General features: G+C 35.8%; 1 protein-coding gene across 3 annotated transcripts in view; it reads left to right on the plus strand.

Annotated features, from left to right (window-relative positions):
* The first annotated feature begins 812 nt into the window (after window positions 1-812).
* The window catches only part of LOC1272596 (frizzled-2), a 64,037-nt gene continuing 49,268 nt past the window's right edge, over window positions 813-15,581 (plus strand). For all 3 annotated transcript variants that reach the window (XM_061662634.1, XM_061662633.1, XM_061662635.1), the window contains exon 1: window positions 813-1,675. The gene's annotated coding sequence lies outside the window, so the exon portion shown is untranslated. The remainder of the gene's footprint in view (window positions 1,676-15,581) is intronic.

The raw sequence follows: 15,581 nt of genomic DNA on the forward strand, positions 1-15,581 counted from the left end.
CTTTGAGTGGAACAGAAAGAGATAAAAGCTGTACGGGGATCATACATGTGGTACGTGTCGGAAATCCCCTTCTATCTTTTCCTACTCTTTGATGCCAGAGAGATGCCTACTAGACGTCATTCATGCAATGAAACTACAATTAGTGGTTAGAGCTGTTCTGAGGGATACGAACACGCCCGTCAAAAACGAAGGGTGAGGATAAACGTGTGCACGGATATCCTACTTCCGCACCGTGTCGCGAGCATAAAGTGAATCCGTGAAGCCTTACCCAAGCGCAAGCCTTAATTTATAGGATTATGCTGCTCACAACTAATATTTACCGGCGTGAAACGCACAAAACATAATCCATCCTATAGTAATCCTAGTGTATTGGGTTGTTTATATGAGTAAAGTCTACACACGCACGTGTAGAGTGAAACGAAAAAGAGCACAAGTGCATGTTGCTCCCAAGAGTAAGGTGCATCTCCGCGGCGGTAGACAACAAATCGAATAAAAGTAGCCGTCATCCTGTGCTGAAGGCATCGCTTCTTTATTATCGATTAAAACCAAACCATTGCACTGCTCACTACGAAAGCATTAGAGTACAATCTCTCGCTTTCTCTCTCTCTCTCTCTCTCTCTCTCTCTCTCTCTCTCTCCCTCTCCTTCTCCCTCTCTCTCTCTCTTGAACTTATCGCACACCAACGCACACGCGGCAATATTTCTTCACGTTCCATGCGCGCTGCCCAGAGCGATGAACGACGAAAGTCTCACAGCGCAGCCGCCCACGGCCGCTATCGTTCCGATACTTTGATGTACTGGGAATGGCACTAGAACGGGAGACAAATTCATCACAGTCGTATTCGGTCAGTTTCGCTTCCTAGCCGTGTTGTCAAGCGACAGGTAAAAAAAACATCATTGCTAAATTTTCTTTGCTTCCTCCCATGTCAATCACGATGTGAATTAATTAAATTTATTTAGTGAATCAATACCACGCATTAATGGCTCAGGAAGAACTAGAACTAGAGCAACTTTAATAAGTTATTTGCTTTATTACCGGCACACGTATACTTTACTTCTTGTGTAGTGGGCGCAAGTGTCATCCAAAATCATAAGCTATGTTCTATCAACTAACATGCAGTGTTAAAGTGGTTGTCGTGATAAAAAAATAAACAAATAAAACTGTGGTGTAAACGTACTCCGTACTTCGAGCGTCTGCCTCTTCTACGAATTTATTGAAAAAAAATCGTGTCGATAACAACGTTAACCATCAGCTTCAAATAACAAACCGATTAAGTGGTTTTGTGTGAGCATTCGCCATATCGTGCAAAGTTGATTATGTACAGCCAAAAGCATTTCATGTTTTAAGTTAAAATCATCAAACAACCAATGTGGCCAACACACCTTGCTTATTCCTGTTTGCTTCAGTGAGACGTGAACCAGTTTAATGTTGTAGCTGACTTGTAGTATTGGTGATAGCGTGGCGTTGGCAATGTAGTGGTTTGGCACTGCCAAAAAGGACGAGTTACAGTCGCGATATAGCTTCTGCCTTTGCTCTACCAACTAAAAGTTCACAACTGAACAATCAAAATCATTTGATTGAGAGTAGAGAAGCGCCACCATTTTCTTAGTTCCGGTTCTTAGTGGATGCATCGCAAATACTGATCCGGTAACAATCATCACATGCGATATCTATGGTGAGTAGACCGACCAAACTTCCGTTTACTTTTAGTGTACAATACATACAAACAGCTGAACTTTACCGGCGTCTGGTGCGTTAGCCAACAAAAGCTTACGCCTTCTCATGCATTATGGATGAAGATTAGCCTTCGTTCCGAGTGAGCATTTCGTTTCTTACATATCCTGTTCCACATTTGCCTCATGAACGGTTTGTCAGACAGCCATAAAACGATGCCTCCGTTTTACCCACTATATTCTATTCTTCCGGCCTTCAACAGCTATCGTTTTCAATAATCGTTATCGACTTTAAAAGTACGCAAAGCTACGATTTGAAAAACGATACTCTGCCAAACGAGCGATTGAAAAGCTTAACGACGTCTACAATCTGTATTTGCCATCAAGAAGAAAGATCTTACGCCAGAAATACGTACCACACAGGAAGAAAGCACAAAATGTGTACTTCGCAAATTGTTTCATGGTATAAAATGCAATCGAAAGGTCGTTATGAGAATGTTAAGGCTACGGATATGTATCAAATGTTGATATCGGGAACATATATATTTATCTACATATCGTGTTTGTTATTGAAAAGATATAGTCAACTGCAAATCGTTATTTTTGCAGAGAATTTCAGTTTCAATTCCTTCTACTGTGTTAAAATACCTAAATTTATGAAAGATTTTTAAAAGTACTTCTTTAGATCATTAGAAATACAACTTTAATTATACCAAGCGTCTCCATAAGGTTTAACATACTGGATTTTCTCATATAACTATTAAGATTTGGTACATGAGTTATCATCATCAGATAAGACATCAGATAAAAAGACATCATGAGTAATGTATTATTCTCAGGTTTGATTGTTATGATTGTGTGCACAGTTTCTCCATCTTGGAGTTGATACCTATCCGAACTTTTACGAACCATGGTGGCTACATAACGTATCCTTACATTCTCCGGTCTCTTATCTTAGTGTGCTGATTTCTCATGATGTTAACAAACACAAACAAGAACAAGTGACAAAATCGACACCAATAGATAGTTTTGCGAGCAATTGTTAAGCAAATGTTATGCGGTTGGAAGGCTTGACTCTTGTTGCTAATAATGGTGAGCTCAAACTAAAATTTAACAACTTAACTGAAAAAATCAATAAAAGCATTGCATTCAGTAACTTCACTCTTAAAAAGCAATAGAAAAGAGTAAAGTAAATGAACAAAACTGTTTTCAAAGAGTATAACCCGAAAATAACATTTACTGAAGGTAATTCTCCTCAATCAACACTGGTACTTCGCGGATTCTTCTACCCGTCGGATTTAATTTACTATCATTGCAAACAAACGCAAATGACAGTTTGAATACTGCATGTTCACTGGTAGACACAAATATAATTTAACCGGCTATTTCGTGACCTAAGCACAAAAAGGGGGCTTTATTTGTTTGCTGAGTATGGACAAGGATTCTCCAGAGATTTGAGCCACGACTATCCGTGCAATTGAAGGATAGGAATAAATAAAATAAAACATACACACTGAATGTCGCACTTTCTAGGCACTCGATTTACTTTTCCCTTTTGAACAAGGAGCAAAGCAAACTAGAAGACGATGCTAGTGATTTTCTCCGCAACTTTTGCGCATGTGTTCGTGGACCTAACAGCTAATATTCTTCCTGTGAATCAGCACGAGAGAAAGAAAAATGATGTCGACGTCAGTTTTTGCTTTTTTGCAGGTTTGCGTGTGGTTGTAGCGATTCAGTTAAATTGTATCCGTGTGAAGGCAAAGCGTCGATGCAGAAGCGGAAACAACCGGCATGATGGATTCCAAGTTTAGGTAGCATAGCAAAAATACATTACCCGTTTGTAGAACCTAGCCTAGGAAAATACATTCTTATATTGCCGGAAACGAAACTAACTACAACGGAAACAGATATGAAAGGGGAAAACTTCATGGTTTTTGCGATTAAAAGAGAACACGTCGTATATTCTCAAAAAAGTTTTTATATTATGTATGCATTTAATTTAGTAAACCTTCTCTTTATACATGTTTAATATCTTCTTCACAACTTTCAACGTTTTTGTTTTTGTCTGCAGATCAGTTTGAAATACAAATCGATCTGAAAAATTAAATATGATTTAAAAACCGTATATAATACCAATAATGCCGATAAAAATCTATGAATAGCATTTAATTATAGACTTTTATGGACACAACATTATTTAAAACAGATGTTTCGAATAATAGAAGGTTTACATATCGTATGACAATTGCTCACTTCTCGAAACCTCAAAACCTCGAAAAGGTGCATCAAATCCTTTATTTAAACCAGTCATGTCAAACCCGCGGGCCAAAATGCTACTGAAAATAGTAGCACGGGCCGCAGCCTAGTTTTTATGTGATATTATATGTTACAAAAATCAGATCGTTAGCAGTTTATTTATATTTTATTTTATTTTATTTTCATTTTATTTTGGGATAACAGTTGCGTTGCAATAGTTAAAACTTTGATGTTAAGAAAGTAAAAAAAAACTTTAGCAGATTATTTTCAATTGGACAACTAACAAGATTTAGCACGCAAAAGGAATTGCAAAAACTGGTCATGACTAACTACGTTGATTTATCCAAAACGGAATAGTAAATTTTATGTTTTTATTGATGTCATTTTGACTGTCAATATTTTTGTGTTGGTATTGATTGTGAAAATTATTACCGTACGCTAAAACAGTGAATTCTTACTTTTGATGCTGCTCAAGGTCCATAAATTACTACAGATCGGTTCGTCCAGTCCAGTCCAGTCTTGGACAAATCTTCAATAGACAGCCGGGGACTGCAAGGTGTCATATTTCGTAACCGTTACTCCCTTCCATAGAATCTCTCATTCATAATGGCGACCAAAAACAGAGTCATGTAAACATGTACTTTAGGTAATCACATTCTAGGTCTTGGTAACTTAGAAATGTGATGGAAAGCTTGAGATCATTTGTAACATCCTATCAAAAGTAACACGTGTTTGTGCTAACATCTGATTTTGGGGTCCTTCTCGATTCTAGTCAGCTTTTTATATGGAGTTTGACAGTTGGAGGCTGAAATCATGTAAACACTCCATATAAAACCACACACAAAACTAGCCTGCAATTTTCAGTCTAGATTATTCTAGCCTCAAAACTAGAATTAGATTCGAGTACCTGCTAGAAAAAATGGCGAAACAAGATGGTGCCCAAGTGACATTTGCTCGAAATTGTTTTCCCATATCTGCTCGATTAGTACTCGATACGCTTGAAATTTTGGATTAGTATGTGATCAAGTGTGTTGAAAGCGCCAAAATTTGGTGCGTTCGTAAATTAGACGTTCCTTTATCGATGGACGATGCCGTCGAGGTCATTTTTCATTCAAAACTGTGGTTTTTTTACGAAAAACAAAAGCTAATTTTGTGTGACATTATTTTATATAAAAAAAGATATTATTTAAGTATAAAATGGGAACATAGCCAACTAAAACGATAGGAAACATCATTTCCGAGCGAATGTAGAAGAAAGTAACGAAAAAGCCGCATCACAGTTGATTTTAAAGGAATTTTTCTGAATTCCCTGGTGCAGTTTAAGGGAAGTTTAAGGCTCCAGTTTAAGGGAATTTGCTCGAATTTCCGATTATTCGTGTTCGAAAATGTCAATTGGGTGTTTACATTTATCCCAAGGTGCATTAAAGAGATCTGGTGATGGAATCCAGAATCAAAGTGTATGTAGTCCAGGTGGTCTCATAAGATGTTTTTTATAACCAAATTTGAATATCATTTTTTGACAGGATGGGTGAAAACTTTTGTTCAAACAAGCTTTCTGGAGGCTTGACGAATACACAAAACACTCTTAAAATCTTCATTCAGAAACAGAAGCGATAAAAATCAGTCTTCTAAATTCATACACCTTGGGATAACCCCACCTGTATATTATACCGACTTAGACAGCTGCTCGAAAACTGCTATACAATGCAAACAGCTGACAGACTGAAATTTCAGCCTACGAACTTAAAACGGAAATGGCCCCTTTATCTGTTTTCTTAACGTTTTGCAGAAGTATAATGTTGTAAGCTGCAACCATACCTAAAGAAGTGTTTGACTTTTCTAAAAATATATGCCAAACAGTTTGCGTGCTTGCGTTTTTAATTTCTGTTGGTTGAGTAATTTTGTTAGTTATCCCAAGACTTTTTCTTATAGAAATTGATTTTTAGGTCACCAAGTACCTAGATTGATTGCTTAAAAATAAAACAGGAATGTTCCAAAACCACATATATTTTTGGGAAAGATACTTCTGGACATTCACAGTTTTCTGTGAGTTTCAAGCTAAAACGCGAGTTGTTTCTTTTAAAAATGTCCATCAAATATTGTTTTCTAATAAGTTTCTTCAACGGGAAGGTAATATAATTTTTCATTATTTTTTAACTATTTTATTAAAAATTGCCCGGAATTGAATGCTCATTTTCATTAAAACAAACATTTTCTGTGTAACTCAAACAGTTTTTGGCATTATTATCATTTTGTGCATACATGCTTAGAAAATGGGTACAATAAAACACCGACGATGTTTTATGACGTTGCATGGTTTGACAATTAGTAGAGAAGTCTGCGAAGTTGAACATCTCGTCATATTTCAGGTGTTTGGAATTTACTGACTTGTCCTATAGAAGCACAAATGCTTGTACAAATAAATTTTGAATCAAGCGGTCACGGGCTAACAGTTTGACATCTCTGCCTTAAACAAAACATTTTCATGCTTCAATAATTAGTTTATAAGAAAATCATAACTGCTAATGTGATGAAAACAGTAAAATTACAAATAAATAAGTATTTAGTTTTAAGTTGGGAGGTATTGGTATCCCGCAGCATTGTCGTCTTCTCGCGAGGCACCTTATAATTTTGGAAATCTTGTGTAGGCCGGTATGACCGCGAAGGTTGTTACGCCAAAAAGAGGAAAATGAAGAAGAAGTATTTATTAAATTAAATTCCATTAAATGTTAAACAAAACATATTCTACCTCTGTACGTCTTGTTTAACTTAACTATTAAACCACCAACTTTCTGGTTGTTGAAATTTTAGGTTAGAAAAATTATTTAAAAGGATATGTATATTTTTGATTAAACTGTCTTTTAGCACAAATCATTCTGTTATATATCGAACGTAGATGGCTCATAACATTTTGCAAGTTTTCGCAGTATGATTCTACCCAAGCAATCATTTCGAGCTATCTAAATAAGGATATTGTACCGTCCTTCATGAAGTTCACTGATTGCTCACACATTAAAGAGCGACACGCAATCAATTATTTTAACCCAGTATTTCATGTTGCGTCACCGGTTGCAAAACACGCTCATATTCTTACAACAATTTCTGCTGTTTGTGTAACCAGTAACACTTTGTGTCTTCACATTCAACTAGATATAGTAACATAATTTAGCTATAGCTTGAAAATTATGAATTGTATTGAATTGAATTGAATTGAATTGAATTGTATTGTATTGTAAAAGAAGTACATCCAATGCAAGAGACATATGAACATTGTTTTCAATATTTATACAATTAACAATGAATACGTGCGTAAAATAAACCAAACGATGGATGGGGTCGGCTTACACTTTCACTTTGCTATATCTTAAAATTATTATGGCACTTATTTTCTCTGTCATCTGTCATAGCAAGAATAAAATAATGGGTGTTATAGCAGTCTGAATATCTATAAACCATCCTTAAAAAATGTATCTATTTACATTTTACTGAAAAAAAGGCTCTATACAACAACTGTTACCAATTTTTTTAAATATTTCAATCTACGCATTAAGAATTCCCACTTTTCAATTCAGGAGGAATGGAGTTTTTTAGGGGCGGTCCCATGGTACAATCATCAACTCGTACAAATAAAAAACATGCCCGTTATGAGTTCAAGCCTCGCCACTGTAGTGGTTTAATTGCAATAAAATGATTTTTTTTTTGTTTATTTTCTAATAATCTTAACAAAAACACTATTACCCTAATGAAAAATAAAGGAGTATAATTAAAATAGATATTATACAAGCTACAAACATATTGTGAGTACATATGTACATTTATTTCATATACATTTCTCTAATTGGTCTCAAGTATCTAGCACTTTTAGAAAGCGCGTCAATAATGACACATATTTTCACAACCTTCTTTAATAACTTGATTACTAGCAATTTTCCATACATTTTCCTGAAATTATCTTCACATAATCAATAAGCCAGATGCAGAAACCGATATACTTTAACGAGCTGCAATTAAAATGTCGTTAACGATTACACTACTACAAATGGTAATAATAAATAATTCCATGCAAACACTCTTCTAGCAATTATTCAAGAGACTCTAGAAAGGTTGCTCTTCCCTTATGTTTGCCTGTATTATCTTCGTATATTTTTTTCTTTTTTTCTGTTGGTTAAGGATAGTTTTTTTTGCCTAACAAACCGGAACGGAGAAACCGTTCTAAAAGACAAAATAAATGTAAAAATGCACTTCAATACACATTCGAGTTCATTTTAATGATTAATAGCTAATTCAGTGCATTTATTTTTGATAAATTGCAAACCTGTGGGGAAGAGTGCCAACTTTCTCGTCGCTCCAAAGTCATTAAATGGGAGTGATCTCTCAAGAAAAAAAAAACAGGTTCAACACATTTCATATTAGGCTTGTTATTGATGAAACTTGTCGCAAAATGCGATGACTAACTCGACTCGGTTTTCCTTCATTGATAGCTGCTATAAGGCCATCTTATGGAGCCCATGAACTACTTCGTTAATGAAATGGAACACGACTAAGGAAGTGCACCAAATAAGTGCAAAATGTTTAATGCAACGAGCGAATAAAATGTATCGTTCATTAGTTTATAAGACATTTTAAACGGAGATTGTATGGACGTGACAAACAATGCCCATTTTAGATGCGGTTGAAGAGTCTCGTCGAACAGGTTCTGTAATGAACAAAGGTTCAAGTCACCATACTAAGAGATGTCAACGATTTGACAATTTGACGAACGGCAAACTAGTTATGATTTTCAACAAAAGATTTGCAAACACACAATCATGGGTTAGGTTTTCCAATGGATGAAGTTTTCTGAAGTGCAAAAGAAAAAAAAAGTAAGCTTAAAAAAAACAATCCAAGAGCTATAATGATAAATAACCATGAAAATATCCAGAACAAATCCTTTATTTGATTTCTTCACAAAAAAACGGAAAGTATAGGTTTAGCGACTCATGTTCAAGCAAATCGGAAGGTTGACAATGTTCTTTTACAATACTAACGACTTACCCAACTTGATAGGCTCGTTTTTATCTTCCTGAAATGAAACATTTCGAGCAGCTCTCGTTTCCTCTGTTTCTCTGAAAGTAAATCATTAACAATTTGCAGCACGTTCCATGCTTCACATGTCTTTCAATTATGTATTTACATTTCTTCGCTGCTCTGTAGCAATACGTGTATCCGATGATATGTCGTTTTTCATTTCCCTCATAATGAAACGACTATAATCAACAAGAAAACAGCTTTTTGTTTCATTTTTTTTGTTGAAAATACTCGTGCTAATGTAATGCATACTCAATAATTGATCAAACTATTTGGAAAACCTCCCGAGACAAAATTATTAACTTTAATTTAAACAAAATACATAGTAAATATAACATTCATACGAATACCTCAACCTGCATCAAAATAAACCAGGTGATAGGAATTCTCACCATTCACCAGCACCTTCATGTCTTTGCTGCTTTTATCGATTTATGGCTTCATCTGGTTCAACGCTAACCTGTTTCTTGCAACTTAACTAGCTGTGCGTGGAAAGAACTTGTTTGTTTTTATTTCCTTTGCTTGCCTCTGCGTATGGTATCGGTCTCGCGACATTTACAAGAATCTTGTTTGGCAATGTTAAAACACCTTGGAAAGACATTGAACGATCCTCTATAAAGAAAGGTGTTTTGATAAAACTTGTAATAAACCTTACGCAAAAAGTGTCGCTATCCACAGATGCACGATAAAACAAACCGAGTTTTGCAAAGCAATAAATAATGTCATATTAACTTTATTACCGGCTTCTCAGCTTTTCAGCCTATTTGCCGCCAGACAATACGGATGAGATAGCTGACACAACTAGCTTTGAGGAGTTCGTGTAATACGCACAAATGCACAAGCAAGCATGAAAACTTTTAACAATTAAACAATTAACAATTAAAATTTTTCAATTACTTATGACACACTGAATATTACATTTCATTTTATTTCATTTGTTTCTAAATAGTTTTGGAAGTAAATTCCTCCATATTGCTATGTTATTTCCAACGCCTTCCATCTTAGGAAAAATTCTCGACTCGTCATATATGGTTGAATTAAAACATCATCTATTATCAAAATCCATCAATCATACACAATCTGACAACCTGAGTGCATTTAATCACCTATTCGAGTATTTCACCAAAAACTCACTATCTTTTGCGTTGATAAAATGACAACAATAATATCTACTGTGTGGGGTCGTTTTACTGTTCATAAACGTATGTTTAATTTTTCATTATCTTGTATAAAAGTTATGCATATAACAAATTTAAACGTATTTGTATTGTATTTAATGTAAGAATAAGTACATCTGTTATATTGGCCGAATAATAAAGTGTTCAAAATTATATTGTGCATCAGAAATACTTAATATTAACAAAGCAAGCAATAGTCATAATCCTACATACATTGACATCTAATGTCTGTAATGTAATGTAAATTATTAAAAAATGAGCAATATTTCTCAACAAGAAACATCGCATTACTTTTTCTTTGCCAATTCATGGATCACGATTGAAACGTGCCCACAAATTGAACCAGTTTACCACTGATAACGACCACCACTACACATTCTGACACAAGTTATTGATTTATTGTTTACTTTCGAAGAATAATTCGTCACCTAAAAGTAGCATCAATGAAAAACATTGGAATGATGGAGGTGGATAAAACGATGGTATGATACCTATGACATGATACCTTATGAGACAGGAAATGGATTTTTGATTGCATCTTTTTTTCTGGCAGGGATGTAGTCATATGATTTTTTTTAATCACAGATGCACTTCCTTTAATTTGACTATCTTATCGTTTCAGAACGCGTTTGTCAACAGTCCATCGTGCCAGTAGTATTTTCAGCAATTAAAATTACTTTCATAACTCGCTCCTACTTGTCATGTGTTTTACAAGTATGTTAAAACAATCTACCAGAATTGTTTCATTGAAGTATCTGCATAGCTACTACTCAGCAATCTCGCAGTGATGACATTAACTCCAAGAACAACAACTACAGTACTTGTTAAAACCCCATCCAACCAATCAGTTTGACAGCACATCATTGAACTACCCTACTTGAAATACCTTACTGCGCGATTCCACTATTAGTCGGATTTTTTACATTTTGTTTTTGCATTCAACATCTTTGCCTGTCAAATCAAAAAACCAAAAACCATTCAAGCAGCTTTTGAAACCTACTCGACAAAATGACTCGCCCTAAGAGCACATGTTACGCAGATACCAAATCATACACACCACCAGCGCATACGCTTGTTGCTGGAGCACCATATGGATTGCTTTACGTATCGTCCCTCCGTTCGGTCTATTAATATTCTTAATTTTCGGATAACGGACGTAATGGCATCACTGGTGCAACTTAAATACGTCATGTCTCAACGTTGCAAATACAACCCTATCCATTCGTTTACTCAGATCATCTTTCTTTTGGTCGAGTCATTTCGAGCACCTCAAGCAGTGTCGATTATGACTATGAAGTGGAAAAGTCCCTCACTTCAGTGTAGAAGTCAATATCCATGAGGATCTTTGCTTTTTTTTCTTATGTGTACGAGATTCACTTACTCTTCACTTCTCTATACCGTCATACAGTTTGTCTTGTCTGAAGGTGACTGGAAGCAAAAAACGATCCGATTGAAGCCTCACTCTTTTTGCATATATCAGTATAACATGTTCATTTGAATCGTTATCCTATTAATGCAATTCAACAATAATTTCCTTTATTTACTCAAAATATTATGTATTATTGTCTTCTGTAACTAATTTGATCATCCATTTCTTCGTTTAGAAGCAGTGGTCTATGAAACCATAAGCATTACAAATAATAAGCATTACAAATAGTAATAAATTATAAATATGTTGTTAGACATATGACCGTATTGCTTATTGTTCAGCGATTGGTCGCTAATTATGTTTACATTAGTCCACATCTTAAATGATATAATCATTTAAACAATAAAACGTTCTAGGGAGGGATTCTAGGTTTTGGTAAGTGGTTATCTTAAAGTTCTGTTTAACTACCGTATCGATGAAAATTATTCAAAATTTTGAAAAATAATTATTTTTTTTAAACTTATATTATCAACTGAGATTTGATCAGTTAAATTGATAGATTTCATTTCATTGGAATTTATATTTTATGTGTGCATGTATTAAAGCGTATCTTATTGATAATTTCAACGAGCATGGTTCGTAGAGCTAAGTTTCCACTTGGTGGTAGCAATTGTTCACCGTAGAAGACGTAGCAATTTATTCAAGCTCTACTGAACGTGTGGTGATATTTCGGTTATTTTTAAATTAAGCCTAATTGAGTGTTTCAGTACATAAATAACGCGCGGTGACGTTTATGTGACAGCGAGAATTGTGGAGGTCACGCTTACTTTACGCATCGGTCCCGCTGGGGCGTAATGTACTCTCCTCCACGACAAGACGCAAACACATGGTAGTGAGCAAGCAAACATTGCAATATCCTACACATTCGAATTCATGTAGACTTTGAATTGTCGCTCTCTGAATGTATTAACCGTATATATGCAGGTCTGACATAAGCAACAAGTGAAGCTAAAGTGTCTCCAAAATACGTTCGTAAAAATCGTTCGAGCTAATAAGTGATCATATTTACTCCCAAAGCTCTATGCGAATCCATCGATCTATTCAAGCTGGATTATGCCGCATTAAAGATAAGTTTCAAATTACCTATTTGAACTAATCACTTTGCACTCTGCAGCCCAATGCTACCAACACGTTTCAGTACGTCCTGGTTTCCGGAGCAAAGTATTCAAATACCGCTAATGCCATTGGTCATGCGAAAAAGCCATGCCATAAATTTTAAATCCCACCTTCGTCCCCCCAAATTATGGCACCGATAAATGCGTGTGAGTTTGATACTACTGCATCACTCGCCGCGTGTAATATACCCGACGCGCTAGCATAGGTAAAAGTATCACAAAACAGCGTATCACGAGGCAGCGGCTTGGATGGGCAAGGTACCGACCACTCGTGCAAGCAAATAATCAACAAATCGATCAACTTTAATCCGCAACCCATAAATCATGCACAATAAAATGTCACTCTTTACCATCCCTTGGTTATGTCCCAGTTCTCCACAATCGTTTCGTTGTCAGTGATAGTAGCCAACATGTAGGGGAAACCTCGATACGTACGCTGAAAATGAGTGTTCAATCGTTACCTTTCTGAGCTGACTGAACCATGCACCGGTAACTACGACCTCAAACTACCCTACCTGCCGACAGTATCCTCCGTCTGCTATTTACCAGCTACCTCCAGCTACATCCAGGTGCTATGCGATCAACAAAATACGACAACTTTTCCATCAGTCTTATCTATCTATTTGGATCGATTATCAATCCACAGACCTCCTCTTCTCTCATACGATGGTGTCGTACCGTCCAGACCATTGCTACGCTCTACTGCGGCCCCGCTGTCCGGCTGAACGCAGCGTGGTCGATTTGATTTCGCTTTGGTTGGGCTCTGGCTTATCTTATCAGCACCACGCACTACTGTGTTTGACGAAACGAGCTTCCTGTACCTCCGTTTTTTGGAACCGATTACCTTCGGAAATATATTTACTCACGCATACATATCCAATTGTTTGCTCAAATATAAGATTAACGAACTAAAGTGTAAAGTAATTGAGTATAAAAAGGCAGCTCGAACATTATTTTTTTCAGTCTGTCTATAGGCTCTTCAACAAAGTTCTAAATAAATTTTCTGACAAAATAAGCATTACTGGAGCCATTATATGTTTGTTATGTTTGTAAGCATTTGGTTTATAACGCTCAATTACATTATCTTAAGTCAAAACAAAAACACACTCATCTTACGAGTACGTAAAATGATTTTGGATATCATTGCACAAATGGGATGATCATTATGCTACAATCAGGGTGACTGTAAGTGAGACATGTTTAACAGTGGACAAACTTATCCGGTGGAGCCATCAACCGTTTGTCGGATACACATGATTTAATCAATGAAATTTGTTTCGCGACACTTCGTTACTGCTGGTCGCCAAGTGTTTTTGCACAGTGTGCAATAAAGCTGAAGTAGCACAAGATTAGATTTGATAATGCTTTATTTAATCAGACCAACTCAAGCCTGCACTCGAATGCCACACAGCATGAGACTGCATGTCTGAAGCAGGACCATCGGATCATTTTATTTGGGTTTGTATTTTACTTACACGCAATTTAAATGTAGTCTAGCTAATACTTTCTTGGTTTGTTTGCATTAATGTGTTGTAATGGCAATATGTTAATTTAAAACCAGGCTAGTTTACACCATTCCTTCTATTTATTGTTAACAGTAGCATCTATATCACATTGTTTCAAAACCATCTTAGTACAATACAATACAAAAATAAATACCGTGCCCTTTTTGACTATTTATGCAGTCTGAATCTAAAACCTTTATCGGTGGTTTGGGAATCATTTGCGAGACAAATTTTAAGTTGCTATGTTTGCGCGGCGAACTTATTTGTAGGTTTGGCTGCTTTGTTGGCATGCTTATTCAACTTTCGCCCCTATTAACGCGTCTCACTGGATGTCCAAACGCCATAATTTATGATCCTCCATGAGAAACCTCAAACCTGTTTGAATCAAAAGCCGTTTTCCATGTTATCTTTTTGTTTTCATTTTGTTGTGCAAGCTTAAGTCAAGCTCGTTTCAAATCGTCGCCAGTCACATGGATGGAATGAATAATGCACGATGCTGACGACACCTGATAGAGACATTATTGGATTAGTGTCACCGATCGACTGGGCGACAAAACTCACTTAAATCATTTTATCTTAAACGATTGAATCCCTCTATGCTTTTGATACTATGCTAGACACACATAAAGATATACCAAACTTGGGATATAGTGTGCATTATAGACTCTCAAAGATCAAACATTCAGAAGATTTACATACCATTAGACGGAAAGATACCATAGCAAGTGACTCTATAGGAGTAACAAAACGTTTTATTTGATAGCCGCAGGATTTATTACAGTAAATTATGTGGGTAGCAAATATAGAATAAACTTTCTGCGTGCATATATTATACGGAGAACCATTTGCATGGGTTTTGCGATATAAACCATAGTCATCAATCATCTTTATGATAAAATGAATTATTAAATACAAGCTAAACTATATGATACCGTTCTACTTGTATATAAGTAGTTCTTGTGATTTTCAGTGCATTGGATAGTGCATTTTATAACAACTTGTTTTCTTAATATAGCTCCAAAATGAAGCATAAAAAGATTACATACATGTACATATTTTTTAAACTCTATGCGCTTAAAATGCGTCACGAGACATCACCACACTGGAAAATTGTGTTTCGTGTGTTTGGTGCCATTTAGTGAAATTTAAAACTAAACGAATTCATTCACACGTACTTGCAAATTACTCTTCATGCGTATTCAACCACTTGCCCCTTTTTGATTGTGGCTCATATATGCATCTACACGTGTTAGTACGTCATGCAGGCTTCAGGAGTTTACAGTAAGACTTCTGCATTTTTAATAATAACTATGTGTCCTATTTACTCAATTTATCATAAGCGTATCTCAACAAAAAAG

This window comes from Anopheles gambiae, chromosome 3, assembly GCF_943734735.2.
Source record: "Anopheles gambiae chromosome 3, idAnoGambNW_F1_1, whole genome shotgun sequence".
Classification (NCBI taxonomy): domain Eukaryota; kingdom Metazoa; phylum Arthropoda; class Insecta; order Diptera; family Culicidae; genus Anopheles; species Anopheles gambiae.